The following is an 18833-nucleotide window of genomic DNA, read 5'->3' on the forward strand; positions in this document are numbered from 1 at the left end:
ATACAAAAGTACTGAAAGAACACTTAGATACTTCTGTATATTTCAATACTTTCAATCTCACTCTCTACTCATTATGAAGAATGGAAATGCTTGTAAAACTGAGTGTAGATGAAGATGTCATTGATTCATTAATCAATCAAGATTGATATATCAATGAATAATTGAAAGATTGTGTAAAACAGAAGTTTCATTCACAGATGAAAGCATGTGAATCAGCATTGTAAACACCTGATAATATCATGAAATATCTTGATATTCTGTTCTAAGACACTGTCATACAATAGAAAGTATTAGATTGATTACAGAGTATCTGACAGAGAAACACTTCTCTTACAACATTTATTCCTGACTTCAACATCAAGATTCTAGAAGTAGATAATCAATCTTGAGAGAATCAAATAAAGATTAGCATACTCAAGAAGACATTAACTTTCAAACTCTTACAGGCTCTTGTAAGTGCAGACAAAGATCAGACTTATGAAGACTTCTGCACACAGCTCTGAATAATGAATAATCATCTTATCAAACTCAAGAATATACAGAATAGTGACAGAAGACATTACATCTCAGTGACTCATACACCTGTACTAAGAAATAACAATGATGCAGATGCCATGAATTGAGTAGACTTGAATATCTATATATAAGCAAGAGTCTCTGCTGTTCAGACAGGCTTCTGAGTCTCTGAGATCACTTCTGAAGAAGTCACTGATCAATGTCAATATAAAGTGTGCATCAACTGTAACTGATCAGAATATATTACTTTCAACTGCTAATCAACCTATATGTCTTTATACTTAAGAGAAAGATCAGCATCTTCTCATTCAAAGAATGAATCAGTGCCTGTTCACATCAATCACATTACATTAGAGAAAGATTCAGAAGATAACTATGAAAATGTCTCAGTGAAACAGAGAAAAGATTAGCTTCTGTTCAAATTCATAAACAGAAGCTTGAAAAGGTCAGACAACAATAATTTGAAGAGAAGATGACAATGAATGCAATTCTTGTATCTACTGTGATTGATAACATGTATAATATGAAAGCCATGATAGACAGCAGTCTATGCTACTATGCAATGATAAAATCTTCAGTTGTAAGACATCATAATCTTCAGCATATCTCTTTATCAAAATCTTGACTTCTCATAGAATTTAATGATTCAAAAGACATTTGTACCTGTTACATGATGAAGCTGATTAGAGATGTGAGAGAACATCAATGTGAAGATGTCTATGCATATGAAGTTAATAATCTTGATTATAATCTTATATTAGAACTTGTCTGACTATCTGAATAGAACATCTTATTAAACACTTAAAACAGAAGCTTGATATTCTCTAATAATAATAGAATCTACAAAGATGATATTCATAAGACTATTGATCTGACACAGATCTCTGTTAACATCTATAAAATGCTCAGAAAAAGAAGTTGCTGAAAGAATCACTGATAGCAGAATCATATGTCAATCTACTCTGTCAGTCTGACTGATATTAAAAAGACTCTAGAAAAATTATTCTGTATTATAATAACAGATTCTCATACAAAACTCTCTCAATAATATTATGAATATCTAGATATCTCTTAACAAGATAATATTACAAACATACCTCTCTTACAACATTCTGAAGTGAATCATAGTATCAAGTTAGAGAAAAAGAATGATAAGAACTCTGAACTGTTATGAGACTCTCTTTATAACATGTTCTAAGATGAACTTCTTCTTCTTCAAAAGACACTCAATGATCTGTTGAATAAGGAATTCATACACATTAGCAACTCTTTCATCACAGTCTCTATTCTCTTTGTAAAGAAATCAGATAAAGAACTCTGATTCTATGTGAACTACTGAGATCTGAATAGATTAACAAAGAAAGATCAATATTTCTTATCTCTTATCAATGAAACTCTAGCATGAATCAGACAAGCTTAATAGTTTATAAAACTAGATATCATCACTGTATTTCATAAGATTTGTATCATTAAAGAAGATGAATGACTTACAGTATTCTGAATATATTATAATCTCTTTGAATGAATAGTCACATTCTTTGAACTGACTAATATTCTCAGTATATTTCAGAAGTATATCAACTGAACACTTCAAGATTTTCTTGATAAGTTTGTATCTGCTTATCTAGATGACATTCCCATCTTCACTGATGAATTCAGAAAAGAATATCAAGAGTATATGTAAAAGATATTACAACAGCTACAAGAAGCAGAACTATCAATAGATATTGATAAGTGTGATTTTAAAGTCAAGAGTATCAAGTATCTGAGTTTTATTATAGAAGCTGGTAAGAGAATTCAAATAAATCCTGAGAAAGTCTCTGTCATTCTTGAATGAAAAGCTTCATATACTGTGAAAGATGTATGAAACTTCATCAGATTTGCTAACTTCTATCAGTAATTCATACAAAACTTCTCAGATATCATAAGATCACTTACAGATCTCACTAAGAAAGACTCAGTATTTCAATAATCAGTGAATGTCAAAGCTGTATTTATATAGATGAAGAAGATGTTTATTAATACTTTTCTACTGATAATATTTGATTCTGATTATAAGACAGTTATTGAAGCTGATTTCTCTGACTATGTAATAGAAGAAGCAATATTATAATATGATGATAAAGATGTTCTATAATTATATGTCTTCATATCTAAGAAACTGAGTCCTGCTGAATGCAATTATAAGATCTATGATAAGAAACTTCTCACAATTATACACTGTTTAGAAGAATGAGACTCTGAACTCTGAAGTATCTCTGAATTTAAAATAGTCACAGATTATAAGAATCTCAAATACTTTATAACTACTTATAAACTCACTGAATAACAGATACAATGATCTGAGTTCTTAAGTCACTTTCATTTTACAATACACTATCATTCTGATAGCCAGAACTCAATGATAGATGTTCTCTTATAACAAGAGTAAGATATATCATCTGATGTAACAGATACTTACTGAATAAACTGAGAGCACTGACTCTTAAATCTGAAGATACTAGTTAATCAAGATAAAACAGTTCATGATACTATATATGCTTCTTCAGTTAGAACTGTCATTGATATCTTCACTTTCTCTATACTGAATGAACTGTGATATACAGTAGCTGAGATAGATGAACTTCTTCAGATTCTCACTGAAGCAGTATATTAAGAAGCACTCTGATTTCCTTCAGAACTATATATAAGAACTGATATCTCAGAATATTCAATCAATGATAATAACACTCTACAATTCTGTGAATAATACTGAGTCTCTTACTTCAAACTCTTACACACTCAGATAATGCAAGAGATGTATGATTTGTATATAACTGATTATTCAGGCTGTAAATAACTGTATAGAATGATCTTCTGAGAGTTCTACTAACTCAAGATATTAAACAGTATCAGATACTTTATCTGAAACTGTAATCACTGTTCTTCTGTTATCTTATGAAAGAACTGTAGAAAAGATCTATTGAAATCACTTAATATCTCTGATAGAATCTGGTAAGATGTAGTAATTGACTTCACTATCAATCTATCTGAGAGCAAGAGTTATAGAAACATTCTGATCATCATGAATTAACTGAGTAAAGATGTAATATTGAAATCTTGTAATAAGATAAATGCTGAACAAGTTATCAAAGCTTTTCTACAGAGCTTATTCTATTGAATATATGAATTACTGAGATCTATAGTATTAAATCAGAGCTGTTAATTTGTGAGCACTCTCTGAACAAGAATCTGTCAAGTTCTCAAGATTACACACTGTTTATTAACTGCCTATCATCTCAAGACTGATGATACATCAGAACAGATAATTCAGACTGTGAAGAATTATCTCTATAAGTTCTGTAATCACTTATAAGACAATTGATATAATCTTCTTCTACACACAGAGATTGCTATTAACAGTTGAGATGCTATTTCAACAGATGTAAGCCTGTTCTTTCTTATATATAAATATCACATGAAAGTGTTGAATCTTCTAGAGATCACACAGTTCATATCAAACTCTTACAGTTCAATTCAGATTGCTGATAATATAATAATAAAGCTCTGAGATATCTGCAATTGAGCAGAGGTCTTCATGATAACTATAAAACAAGATCAAGAGAATTAAATCAATATTCACTGAGATTCTGCTGAACAATATAAGATAGAAGATCTGATATAATTGAATCTTAAGAATATATAAATCACACATTTATCTCATACACTAGATTATTACCATACTAAGTATAAAGTGATAGAAGTTCTAGATAGTCACAACTACTGTCTTAATACATCATCAAGAATTCATGATATATTTCACACAAGCTTGCTCTGTCATGCTGTCACTGATCTGTTCTCTTCTCAACTGACTTCTGACTGACAGTCACCAGACATCATAGAAGAAGATAATGAGCTTGAGTGAGAGATTGAGAATATTCTTGATAAGAGACTCTGTGACTGCAGCCAGTAATATCTTGTGAAATGAGTCAGCTATAATTAACTGACCTGAACTCTGAGTTCTGTGTTATCTGAAACAGCAGCTCTTGATCAATGAGAACTGCTTCTGAAAGAGAGGGTTAATGTAGCAGGCTGCACCTGATCAATTATATAGACTATTTCATTACACTTCACAGATTACAATCACTTCATTCTCAAACACATACACTCTGATTCTTGGCCATTCTTAATCATCAATTCTCAGCTGCTATGAACACGCATATATTCTTCCACTCTGAAGCTCCACCACGTATGCCACCACATACACGTATAAATATTCACCTCAATCATCAATTCTCACACTTTCTCTTTCTTTCCTTCTCTAACATTTTTATCTTTGTTATATAAGACCTATCAATATAATACCGATCTATTCGGCGTAGGCCCCTTACAATATCTTATGAAAAGAATAAAATTATATAAAGAGAATGTCAGTGAAAGACCTGAGAGTTCTGATATCTTAAATAGATAAGATATTTATACAATTACACTTCTTCTGATTTCACAGATATTATACATCTGATGAACAATATAGCTATATCTACTAATAATATGAGAGAACTCTCAAATATAAGCATAGACACAGTGTCACAGTAACTCTGAGCAATGTTAAAATTACAACAACTAGACTGGCCGCCGGGACCATGAATTTCACGTTTGATCCCATTTGATCTGGTCTCAAACATTTCTTGGCATGAATCCCGCTAAGACTAGTCATTAAAAAAACATGCAAAGTGACTATATATCAGATCTTAAAATGAAATCATGACTTGAAAAAAATAAGAAAGTGATTTCATTTGATTTCATTTAGTTTCATTCTCAGCATAAAGTTACTATTTTTAGACATTTTAAGGTTTTTTTTAGACTATTTTTAATTTTTTAAAAAGTAACACTTTTTGATAACACTCAAATGAGATTTAAAGTCATTTAAAGCAATAAAAATAATTTAAATTGAGAAGTGGAAATCATGATCTTATTTGAAAAATGTGACAAGAGTAGACAGTAAGTCTCACTGAGACAGTATGAGACTACTATCTAATGTTAAAACCGTGTAATTGGATCAGTCGAATTGATAATGAGACTATCAAAAAATCTAGTTCTGGTCTCAGACACGGTCACACAGTCAGTCTAATAACAACAATAGATAGCTGATATGCATGTGACTTAATAACATTAATATGAAGAAATTCAATGATTGTCTCAATAAGAAACTTCTGTACAGACAATTTCAACAATGACAGAATCAAATATAAACACAATATAAACACTGAAGAAATACTTAAATGCTCTTACATATTTTAATACTTCTGATCTCACTCTCTATTCATCATGAAGATTGAAAATACTTATGAAACTAAGTGTAGATGAAGATATCATTGATCTGTTAACTAATCAAGATTGATATATCAATGATTAATTGAAGAATTTCTTAAGACAGAAGTTTCATTCATGAATGAAGATATATAAACTGCTATTACATACATATGAAAACATTAATCAAATATCTTAATATTCTGTTTCAAGATACTGCTATGTAATAGAAGATACTAGATTGATTACAGAGTGTCTGACAGAGAAATACTTCTCTTACAACATTTATCTCTGATTTGAACATCAGGATTCTAGAAACAGATAATCAATCTTAAGAGAATTAAATGAAGATTAGCATGCTTAAGAAGACACTAACTTTCAAACTTCTACAGACTCTTATAAGTGTAGACAAAGACCAGATCTACGAAGACATCTATATACAACTCTAAATATTAAATGATTATCTCATCAAGCTTAAGAGTATACAGAACAGTAGCAGAAGATATTACATCTCAGTCAACTATATATCTATGTCAAAGAATAACAATGCAGATGTCATGAATTGAGTGAACTCAAATGTCTATACATAAACAAGAGTTTTCACTGTCTGAACAGACTTCTGAGTCTCTAAGATCACTTGTGAAGAAGTCGCTGATTGACATTAATGAGAGATGTGTATCAATTGTAACTGATCAGAACATATCACTTTCAACTGCTGATAAGCCTATGTATCTTCTCATTTAAAAGAAAGATTAACATTAGCAGTTCATATTAATCATATTATATTGAAGAAAGATTCAGAAGATAACTATGAGAATATTCTAATAAAACAGAGAAAAGATTAGCTTCTGTTTAAATTTATAAATAGAAGTTTGAAGAGATCAGACAACAACAATTTAAAGAGAAAATAATAATGAATGTGATGCATGTATCTACTGTTATTATTATTATTATTATTCTTCCATTATACTCATATGCAAGCGGAGCTTATGATGAGTCCTTGCGTGATGTTAAATACAGGTCAAGTGTTGATTATACAGGAGGAAATACAGGTGTTGAGACCACGCCAAGATAACAAGAACATAGGAAAATACAAAGGAGTGACAATTAGATACATGCAATAATAACTTCCCAGCCCAGGAACATAGAGCGATTCATTGAAGCGATTTGTACACCTCTGTATTTATTAGAAAACCTGAGGTGCTTGAGTTCCGGATTTAATGTATCCCCTGCGGGTTTCGAACCCACGCGCCTTGGTTTCCCACGCCAAGGCGCTACCGGGTGGCCGCATTAACCATTCGGCCACCGGGGAATGTATCTACTGTGATGAATAACATGTATAATATGAAAGTCATGATAGACAGTGATCTATGCTACTATACAATGATTAAATCTTCAATTGTAAGATATTATAATCTTCAGTATATTCTCTTATCAAAACTCTGACTTCTTACAGAATTTAATGATTCAAAAGACATTCATATCTGTTATATAGTGAAACTTAACATAGATGTTGAAGAATATCAATATGAAGATACTTACATATATGAAGTTAATAATCTTAACTATAATCTTATGCTAGAACTTGTCTGACTATCTGAATAAGACATCTTACTGAATGCTTAAAACAGAAGCTTAATATTTTCTAATAATGATAGAATTCATGAAGATGATATTCACAAGACTATGAATCTGACACAGATCTCTGTCAACACTTATAAAATGCTCTGAAAAAGAAGTCACTGATAAGATCACTGATAGTAAAACTATATAATAATCTACTTTATAAGTCTGATCGATATTAAAAAAGCTCTAGAAAAGTTATTCTGTATTATAATAACAGATTCTCATACAAAATTTTTTTAGTAATATTAAAAATATCTGGATGTCTTTTAATAAGATAATAATGTTACAAATCTACTTCTCTTACAAGATTCAGAAGTGAATCACAGTATTAAGTTAGAAAAGAAGAATAACAAAGACTCTGAATTATTATAAAACTCTTGTTATAACATGTTCTGAGATGAACTTCTTCTTCTTTAAAAGACACTCAATAATCTATTGAATAAAGAATTCATATATGTTAGTAACTTCTCTGCTGCAGCTTCTATTCTCTTTGCAAAGAAATCAGGTGAAGAACTCTGATTCTGTGTGAACTATAAAGAACTGAACAGATTAATAAAGAAAGACTGTTATTCTTTATCTCTTATCAATGAAACTCTAGCTTGTATTGAACAAGCTCAATAATTTAGAAAGCTAGATATCATCATCATATTTTATAAGATCTGTATTACTGAAGAAAATCAGTAACTTACAGTATTTCAAACACAATATAATCTCTTTGAATGAGTAGTCACACTCTTCAGACTGACTAATACTCTCAGTACATTTCAGAAGTATATCAACTGAGCACTCTGAGATTTCCTTGATGAATTTATATCTGCATATCTTGATAACATTCTCATCTTCACTAATGAGTTCAGAAAAGAATATCAAGAATAAATGCAAAGAGTATTATAATAACTACAAGAAGCAGAACTATCAATAGATATAGACAAGTCTGATTTTAAAGTTAAAAGTATAAAATATCTAAGCTTTATCATAGAAGCTGGTAAGAGAATCTGAATGAATTCTGAGAAGATCTCTGCTATTCTTGAATGAGAGACTTTATACACTGTGAAAGATATATGAAGCTTTATCAGATTTACTAACTTCTATCAGTGATTTATACAAAACTTCTCAGATATCATGAGATTACTTACAGAGCTCACTAAGAAGAACTTAGAATTTCAATGATTAGTAAATGCCAAAGCTGCATTTATATAGATAAAGAAGATGTTCATTAATATCTCTCTACTAATAATATTTAACTCTGACTGTGAAATAGTTATTAAAGCTGACTTCTCTGACTATATTATAGAAGAAGCTATATTATAATATATTAATGAAGATATCTTATAATTATATATCTTCATGTCTAAGAAGTTGAGCTCTGCTGAATATAACTATGAAATCTATAATACAAAACTTCTCATAATAGTACACTGTGTAGAAGAATGAGACTCTGAGCTTCAAAGTATCTCTGAATTTGAGATAATCACAGATCATAAGAATCTTAAACACTTCACTATTATCTGTATTCTTACTGAATGACAGATGTGATGATCTGAGCTATTAATCTGTTTTCATTTCATAATATACTACTATCTCAGCAGTTAGAACTCAATGACAGATATTCTCTTATAATAAGAGTAAGATATATTATCTGATGTAACAGACACTGACTGAATGAATTAAGAGCACTGACTCTTAGATCTGAAAATACTAGTTAATCATAATAAGACAACTTATAACACTATACATACTTCTTCAATTAGAACATCTTCTCTTCAAACTGTCACTGATATCAACACTGACACTGATACTGACACTGATACTAATATCTCAACTTCTCTCAAATCTCACACTGAATGAATTGTGATATATAACAGCTCAAACTGATGAACTTATTCAAGTACTCACTGAAGCAGTATGTTAAGAAGCACTCTGAATTTCCTCAGAACTATGTATAAGAACTGACATCTCAGAATGCTCGAGTGATGATAATAATTCTCTGTAATTCTGTGAATGATACTGAATCTCTCACTCTGAACTCTTACACACCTGAATAATACAAGAGATGTGTAATAGCCTACGCTGAATAGATCGGCATAATATATAGGTCTTATATAACAAAGAGAAAAACATTAAAGAAGGAAAAGAAAGAAAAAGTGTGAGAATCAGCAATTGAAGTGAATATTTATACATGTATGTGATGGTGTACGCAGTGAAGCTTCGGGGCGGGAGAATTTATACACATTCATAACAGCCAAGAATCAGTGATTAAGAATGACTGAGAATCAGAGCTTTCAGTGAAATCTATAAAGTGTAAATGAAATAGTCTATATAATTGATCAGGCGCAGCCTGTCACATTAGTCCCTCTCTTCTCTGATCATGTATAGCTCTTATCAGTCAAGGGCCGCGGTCTCAGATAATATGAAACTCAGAGTTCAGATTGAGTGATTATAGCTGACTCATTTTATAAGATATTGTCAGTCACAGCTGTGAGATCTCTTATCAAGAATATTCTCAATCTCTCACTTAAGTTCATTATCCTCTTCTATGATCCCTGACGGCTGCCAGTCAAAAGTCAGTTGAGAACAGAACAGATCAGTGACAGTGTAATGAAACAAACTTGTATGAAACATATTATGAATCTCTGACAGAGTATCAAGACAGTAGTTATAACTGCCTAGAATCTCTGTCACTGTGTATTTCATATGATAATAATTCAATGTGCAGAATGAGTATGTAATTCATATATTTTTAAGATTCAATCACATAAGATCTTCTATCTTATACTGTTCTGCAGAATCTCATTGAATATTGACTTAATCTTCTTTATCTTATTTTGCAGTTGTCATAGAGATCTCTGCTCAGTCATAGATATCTCAGAGCTTCATTACTATATTATCAGTGATCTGAATTGAACTGCAGAGATTCAGTGTAAAATGTATAATCTCTAGAAGATTCAATACTTTCATGTGAAATTCATATGTAAGAAAGAACAGACTTATATCTGTTGAAACAGCATCTCAGCTGTTGATAGTAATCTCTGTATGTAGAAGAAGATCATATCAATCATCTTATAAGTGATTACAGAACTTATGAAGATAATTCTTTACAGTCTGAATTATTTAGTCTGATATATTATCAGTCTCAGAATGATAGACAGTTGATAAACAGTATATAATCTTGAGAACTTGACAGATTCTTGTTCAGAGAGTACTCACAAATTGACAATCTTAATCTAATATTATAGATCTCAGTAATTCATATATCTGATAGAATAGACTCTGTAGAAAAGCTTCAGTGACTTATTCAGTATTTATCTTATCACAAGATTTTAATATTATATCTTTACTTAATCAGTTCATAATGATCAGAATGTTTTTATAACTCTTACTCTTAGAGAGATTAATAGTGGAGTCAATTATCACATCTCATCAGATTCTATCAGAGATATTAAGTAATTTCAGCAGATCTTTTCTACAGTTCTTTTATAAAATAATAGAAGAATCACAGTCACAGTTTTAGATAAAATATCTGATACTGTTTAATATCTCAGATCAGTAGAATTCTCAAGAAATTATTTAGTACAGTTATTCACAGCCTGAATAATCAGTTATACACAAATTATGCATCTCTTACATTATTCAGATACATAAGATTTAAGAGTGAGAGACTCAGCATCATTCACAGAATTATAGAGTGTTATTATTATGAATTAAACATTCTGAGATATCAGTTCTTATATATAGTTCTGAGAAAAATCAGAATGCTTCTTGACATACTGCTTCAGTGAGTGCTTAGAGAAGTTCATCAGTTTGAGCTACTGTATGTCATAGTTCATCTAGTGTAGGTTCAGAAGAAGTTAAGATATCAGTGACAGTTCTAATCAGAGAAGTGTGTATAGTGTCATAAGCTGTTTCATCTTGATCAACTAATATCTTCAGATTCAAGAGCCAGTGCTCTCAGTTCATTCAGTGAGTATCTGTTATATCAGATGATATATCTTGCTCTTGTCATGAGAGAGCATCTGTTGTTGAGTTCTGACTGATGAGGTGATAGTGTATCATGAAATGAAAATGGCTTAATAGCTCAGATCATCACATTTATCATTCTGTAAGCTTGTAAGTGATAATGAAGTGTTTCAGGTTCTTGTGATCTGTGATTATCTCAAATTTAAAGACACTTTGAAGTTCAGAGTCTTATTCTTTTAAACAGTATACAATCACAAGAAGTTTCTTATCATAGATCTCATAGTTGCATTCAGCAGAACTCAGTTTCTTAGACATGAAGATACATGATCATGAGACAGCTTTATCATTATATTACAATATCACTCTCTCTGTAACATAGTCAGAGAAGTCAGCTTCAATAACTATTTTATAATCAGAGTTAAATATTATTAGCAGAGAAGTGTTAATAAACATCTTCTTTATCTATATAAATGCAGCTTCAGCATCTACTGATCACTGAAATACTGAGTTCTTCTTAATAAGTTCTTTAAGTGATCTCATAATATCTGAGAAGTTTCATATAAATCACTGATAGAAGTTAGTAAATTCAATGAAGCTTTATACATCTTTCACAGTACACAGAGCTTTTTATTCAAGAATAACAGAGACTTTCTCAGAATTCATTTAAATTCTCTTATCAGCTTCTATGATAAAACCCAGATATTTAATACTCTTGACTTCAAAATTATACTTATCAATATCTATTGATAGTTCTGCTTCTTATAATCATTGTAATACTTTTCACACATGTTCTTGATATTCTTTTCTGAATTCACCAGTGAAGATGAGAATATTATTGAGATATGCAGCTATGAATTCATTAAGAAAATCTCAGAGTGCTCAGTTGATATACTTCTGAAATATACTGAGAGTGTTAGCCAGTTCAAAGAGAGTAACTACTTATTCAAAGAGATTATAACATGATTAGAATACTGTAAGTTATTCATCTTCTTCAGTAATACATATCTTATGAAACATGGTGATGACATCTAGTTTTGTAAATCATTGAGCTTGTTCAATGTAAGCTAGGATTTCATTGATCAGAGATAAGAAATAGCAGTTCTTCTTAATTAATCTATTCAATTCTTGATAGTTCACACAGAATTGAAGTTCTCTGTCTAATTTCTTTGTAAAGAGAATAGAAGCTGCAGCAGAGGAATTGCTAATATATATGAATTCTTTATTCAACACATCATTGAGTGTCTTTCAAAGAAGAAGTTCATCTCAGAATATATTATAAAGAGAGTCTCATGATAATTCAGAGTCTTTATTATTCTTCTTTTTCAACTTGATACTGTGATTCACTTCTGAATCTTGTAAGAAAGATAGATTTGTAACATTATTATCTTATCAGAAGACATCGAGATATTCATAATATTATTAAGAAAGTTTTGTATCAGAATCTGTTATTATAATATGAGATAACTTTTCTAGAGTCTTTTTGATATTAGTCAGACTGACAGAGTAGATTGTTATATAATTCTGCTGTCAGTGATCTTGTCAGTGATTCTGTCAGTGACTTCTTTTTCAGAGCATTTTATATGTGTTGACAGAGATCTGTGTCAGATTCATGATTTTATAAATATCATCTTTGTGAATCCTATCATTGTTAGAGAATATCAAGCTTCTGCTTTAAGCATTCAATAAGATGCCTTATTCAGATAGCTAGACAAGTTCTAATATAAGATTATAATCAAGATTATTAACTTCATATATATAGACATCTTTACATTGATGTTCTTTAACATCTATGATCAACTTTATCATGTAACAGGTACAAATATCTTTTAAGTCATCAAATTCTGTGAGAACTCAGAGTCTTGATAAGAGAATACACTGAAGATTGTAATATCTTACAACTGAAGATTTAATCATTGTATAGAGACATAGACTGCTATCTATTATGATCTTTATATTATATATAGTATTCATCACAGTAGATACAAGAATTGCATTCATTATTATCTTTTCTTTAAATTATTATCATTCAACTTCTTTAAGCTTCTGTTTGTGAATTTGAACAGAAGCTAATCTTTTCCCTGTTTTATCAGAATATTCTCATAGTTATCTTTTAAACCTTCTTCAATGTAATGTGATTGATGCAGACAGATGCTGATTCATTCTTTAAGTGAGAAGACACTGATCTTTCTCTTGAGTGAGGAGATACATAGATTAATCAGCAGTTGAAAGTGATGTGTTCTGATCAGTTACAGTTAATGCACACTTCATATTAACATCAGTCAGCGACTTCTTCAGAAGTGATCTCAGGAACTCAGAAGCCTGTTTGAATGGCAGAGACTCTTGCTTATATATAGACATTTAAGTCTATTCAGTTTATAACATCTGCATCATTGTTATTCTTCAGTGCAGGTGTATAAGTGATTAATATATAACATCTTCTGTCACTGTTCTGTATACTCTTGAGCTTGATAAGATGATCATTCAATATTCAGAGTTATGTGCAGAAGTCTTCATAAGTCAGATCTTCATTTACACTTATAAGTGTCTGTAAGAGTTTAAAAGTTAATATCTTCTTAAGCATACTAATCTTTATTTAATTCTCTCAAGATTGATCACCTGCTTCTAGAATCTTGATGTTGAAGTCAGAGATGAATATTGTGAGAGAAGTGTTTCTCTGTCAGACACTCTGTAATCAATCTAACACTTTCTGTTGCATAGCAGTGTCTTGAAACAGAATATCAAGATGTTTGATGATATTATCAGGCATTTGCAACACTGATTCACATGCTTTCATTTATGAATGAAACTTGTGTTTCATGTAATTCTTCAATTATTCATTGATATATCAATCTTGATTGATTAGCAAACTGATGACATCTTCATCTATACTTAGTTTCACAAGCATTTTCAATCTCTATGATGAGTAGAGAGTGAGATCAGAAGTATTGAAATATACAGAAGTATCTAAGCATTTCTTCAGCATTTACATTGTGTCTATATTTGATTCTGTCAGTGTTGAAATTGTCTGTGCAGAGATCTTTTGTTGAGACAATTGTTGAATCTCTTTATATTGACATTGTTAAGTTGCATGCATATCAGCTATCTGTTACTGATGTAATTTCAACATTGCTCAGAGTCACTGTGATACTGTATCTATACTCATATTTAAGAGTTCTCTCATATTATTATTAGACATAGTTATATTGTTCATCAGATGTGTAGTATCTATAAAATCAGAAGAAATGTAATTATATAAATCTCTCATATGTCTAAGATGTCAGAACTCTCAGGTCTTTCACTGACATTTTCTGTATAAGATCTTATTACAGGGCCAGGATGACTGATGAGTAAGCTTCTATCTAGAGACTCAGTGTTTATCTAACTGATTGAGACTCAGTGTCTGCTTAACTGTTTGATCATTTCTCTATTTCTTATACATTGTTACACATTTGAATATCTTCTCAATGACTAATCATTTCTAATAAGAAGATGATAAATGTTTTTCTAGTGTAAGAGGCCTACACTGAATAGATCAGTATAATATATAGGTCTTATATAACAAAGAGAAAAATGTTAAAGAAGAAAAAGAAAGAGAAAGTGTGAGAATCAGTGATTAAAGTGAATATTTCTACGCGTATGTGGTGGTGTACGCGGTGGAGCTTCAGAGCGGGAGAATTTATACGCATTTATAACGGCCGAGGATCGGCGATTGAGAATGACTGAGAATCGGAGCTTTCAGCGGAATCTATGAAGTGTAAATGGAATAGTCTATATAATTGATCGGGCGCAGCCCGTCACAAGATGCATGATTTGAATATAATCAGTCATTCAGGTTGTGAGCAACTGTATTGAATAATCTCTTGAGAGTTCTACTGATGTGAGATATTAAACAGCAACAGATATTTTATCTGAAACTGTAATTATTATTCTTTCATCATCTCATGAAAGAACTGTAGAAAAGACTCACTGAAATCACTCAATATCTCTAATAGAATCTGATAAGATGTAGTAATTGACTTCACTGTTAATCTCTCTGAGAGTAAGAGTTATAAAAACATTCTGATCATTATAAACTGATTGAGTCAAGATATAATATTGAAACCTTGAAATAAGATAAATACTGAATAAGTCACTGAAGTCTTTCTACAGAGTCTGTTCTATTGAATGTATGAATTACTGAGATCTATAGTATTGAATCAGAGCTGTTAGTTCATAAATACTCTCTTAACAAGAATCTGTCAAGTTCTCAAGATTATATATTATTTATTAACTGTCTATCACTCTGAGACTGACAATTTATCAGAATGAATGATTCAGACTGTAAAGAACTATCTTTATAAGTATTATAATTATTTATAGAATAATTGATATAATCTTCTTCTATATACAGAGATTGCTATTAATGATTAAGATGCTATTTCACCAGATGTAAGCCTGTTCTTTCTTATACACAGTTATTATATAAAAGTGCTAAATCTTCTAGAGATCACACAGTTCACACTGAATCTCTGCAGTTTAATTCAAATTGCTGATAATATAGTAACAAATCTCTGAGATGTCTGTCACTGAGCAGAGATCTTCATAATAAGTGTTAAATAAGATTAAGAGAATCAAATCAATGTTCACTGAGACCTTACTAAGTAATATAAGATAGAAGACCTGATATGATTAAATCTTAAGAATATACAGATTACATACTCATCTCATACACTGAATTACTATTATATTAAGTATAAAGTGATAGAAGTTCTAGACAGTTATAACTACTGTCTTGATATATTATCAGAAATTCATAATATCTTTCATATAAGCTTACTCTATTATACTGTCACTGATTTGTTCTCTTCTCAACTGACTTCTGACTGACAGTTACTCGAGATTATAGAAGAAGATAATAAACTTGAATGAGAGATTGAAGATATTCTTGATAAAAGATTCTGCAGCTGCAGCTAATAATATTTTGTAAAATAAGTTAGCTATGATTATCTGACCTGAACTTTGAGCTCTGTGTTATTCAAGACAGTAGCTTTTGACTGATAAGAACTATATATCTGTGACTCTATATCACTTCTGAAAAGAGAGGACTAATGTGATAAGCTACATCTAATCAATTATATAGACTATTTCATTACACTTCATAGATTTCACTGAAAGCTCTGATTCTCAGTTGCTGATTCTGAGCTGAAAAACTTATGAAAATTCTATTCTTTCACTCTGAAGCTTCACTGTATATACAGAATTTCTATTTTTTCATTCTGAAGCTTCACTATATACATTTATAAATATTCACTCTGATCACTGATTCTCACACTTTCTCTTTATTCCTTCTCTAATGTTTTTCACTTTTGTATTATAAGATCTATAAATATCATTTTAATCTATTCAGTGTAGGCTTCTTACACTGATACATCATTGATCTCAGAGTGATAGACTGTTAATAAACAGTATATAATCTTAAAATCTTGACAGATTCTTGTTCAGAGAGTGCTTATGAATTAATAATTCTAATCGGATACTATAGATCTTGACAAGTCATGTATCTAATAGAATAAACTCTGTAGAAAGACTGCAGTGACGTATTCAGTATCTATTTTATAACAAGATTTCAATATTATATCTTTACTCAATTAATCAACAATAATCAGAATGTTCTTGTAATTCTTACTCTCAGAGAGATTAATAGCGAAGTTAATTACTATATCTTATAAGATTCTATTAGAAATATTAAGTGATTTCAGTAGATCTTTTCTACAGTTCTTTCACAAGATAATGAAAGAACAACAGTTGCAGTTGCAGATAAAATATCTTATACTATTTAATATCTCAGATCAGTAAAACTCTTAAGAAATTATTTAATACAGTTATTCATAATCTGAATAATCAGTTATAAGAGAATTATACATCTCTTGCATTATCTGAGTGTATAAGAGTTTAAAGTGACAGACTCAGTGTCATTTATGGAATTGCAGAGTGTTATTGTTATCAATTAAGCATTCTGAATTGTTGATTCTTATATGTAGTTCTGGGAACAATCAGAGTACTTCTTGATATACTGCTTCAGTGAGTGCTTGAAGAAGTTTATTAGTTTGAGCTGTTATATATCACAATTCATTCAGTGTAGATTCAGATGCAAAAGGTGTTCTAATCAGAGAAGTGTGTATAGTATTACGGATTATTTCATCACAATTAATTAATATTTTCAGATTCAAGAGCTGATGCTCTCAGTTTATTCAGCAATTATCTGTCACATTAAAAGGCATATCTTGCTCTTGTTGTGAGAGAGTATCTGTCATTAAATTCTGACTGCTGAGATGATAGTGTATAGTGAAATGAAAATGACTTAATAACTCAGATCATTACATCTGTTATTTGATAAGCTTATAGATGATTGTGACATGCTTGAGATTCTTATAATCTGTAATTATCTCAAAGTTGAAGAGACTTCAGAGTTCAGAGTCTCATTCTTTTAGATAGTGTATAATTGTGAGAAGTTTCTTATTATAAATCTTATAATTGCATTCAGCACAACTCAGTTTCTTAGATATAAAGATGCATAATTATAAGATATCTTTATTATCATATTACAATATAGCTTCTTCTGTGACATAGTCAGAGAAATCAGCTTCAACAGCTGTTTCATAATCAGAGTCAAATATTATCAGTAGAGAGATATTAATGAATATCTTCTTCATCTGTATAAATGTGACTTCAGTGTCTGCTGATCATTGAAATACTGAGTTCTTCTTGATAAATTCTGTAAGTAATCTCATAATATCTGACAAGTTTTGTATAAATTACTGATAGAAGTTAGCAAATCCAATGAAGCTTTGTACACTTTTCACAGTATATGAAGCTTCTTATTCAAGAATAGCAGAGATCTTTTCAGAATTCATTCAAATTCTCTTACCAGCTTCTATGATAAAACCTAGATATTTTATGCTCTTGACTTCAAAATTGCACTTATCAGTATCTATTAATAGTTATGCTTCTCATAATTGTTGTAGTCTTCTTTACACACGCTTTTAATGTTCTTATTTAAACTTATTAATAAAGATGAGAATGTTATCAAGATAAGCAGATACAAACTTATCAAGAAAATCTCAGAGTGCTCAGTTGATATACTTCTGAAATATACTGAGAGTGTTGATCAATTCAAAAGATGTGACTACTTATTCAAAAAGACTATATTATGTTCAGAATACTGTAAGTCACTCATCTTCTTTAGTGATATGAATCTTATAAAAAGTGATGATAATATCTAGCTTTATAAACTATTGAGCTACTCTGATACAAGTTAGAGTTTCATTGATAAGAGATAAGAGATAGTGATCTTTCTTTGTTAATTTATTCAGTTCTCAATAGTTGACATAGAATTGAAGTTCTTTATCTAATTTCTTTGCAAAGAGAATAGAAGCTGCAGTGAAAGAGTTACTAATATATATAAA

At 30.3% G+C, this 18833-nt stretch overlaps 1 pseudogene across 1 annotated transcript; it reads right to left on the reverse strand.

Moving 5' to 3' along the window:
- Positions 1 to 7029: 7029 nt before the first annotated feature.
- Positions 7030 to 7117, reverse strand: BDBG_18016 (annotated as a pseudogene). The gene has a single exon. The product of its transcript is annotated as a tRNA-OTHER (tRNA).
- Between the last annotated feature and the right edge of the window lie 11716 nt (positions 7118 to 18833).

Source organism: Blastomyces gilchristii (genome assembly GCF_000003855.2).
Source record: "Blastomyces gilchristii SLH14081 genomic scaffold supercont1.43, whole genome shotgun sequence".
NCBI classification, from domain to species: domain Eukaryota; kingdom Fungi; phylum Ascomycota; class Eurotiomycetes; order Onygenales; family Ajellomycetaceae; genus Blastomyces; species Blastomyces gilchristii.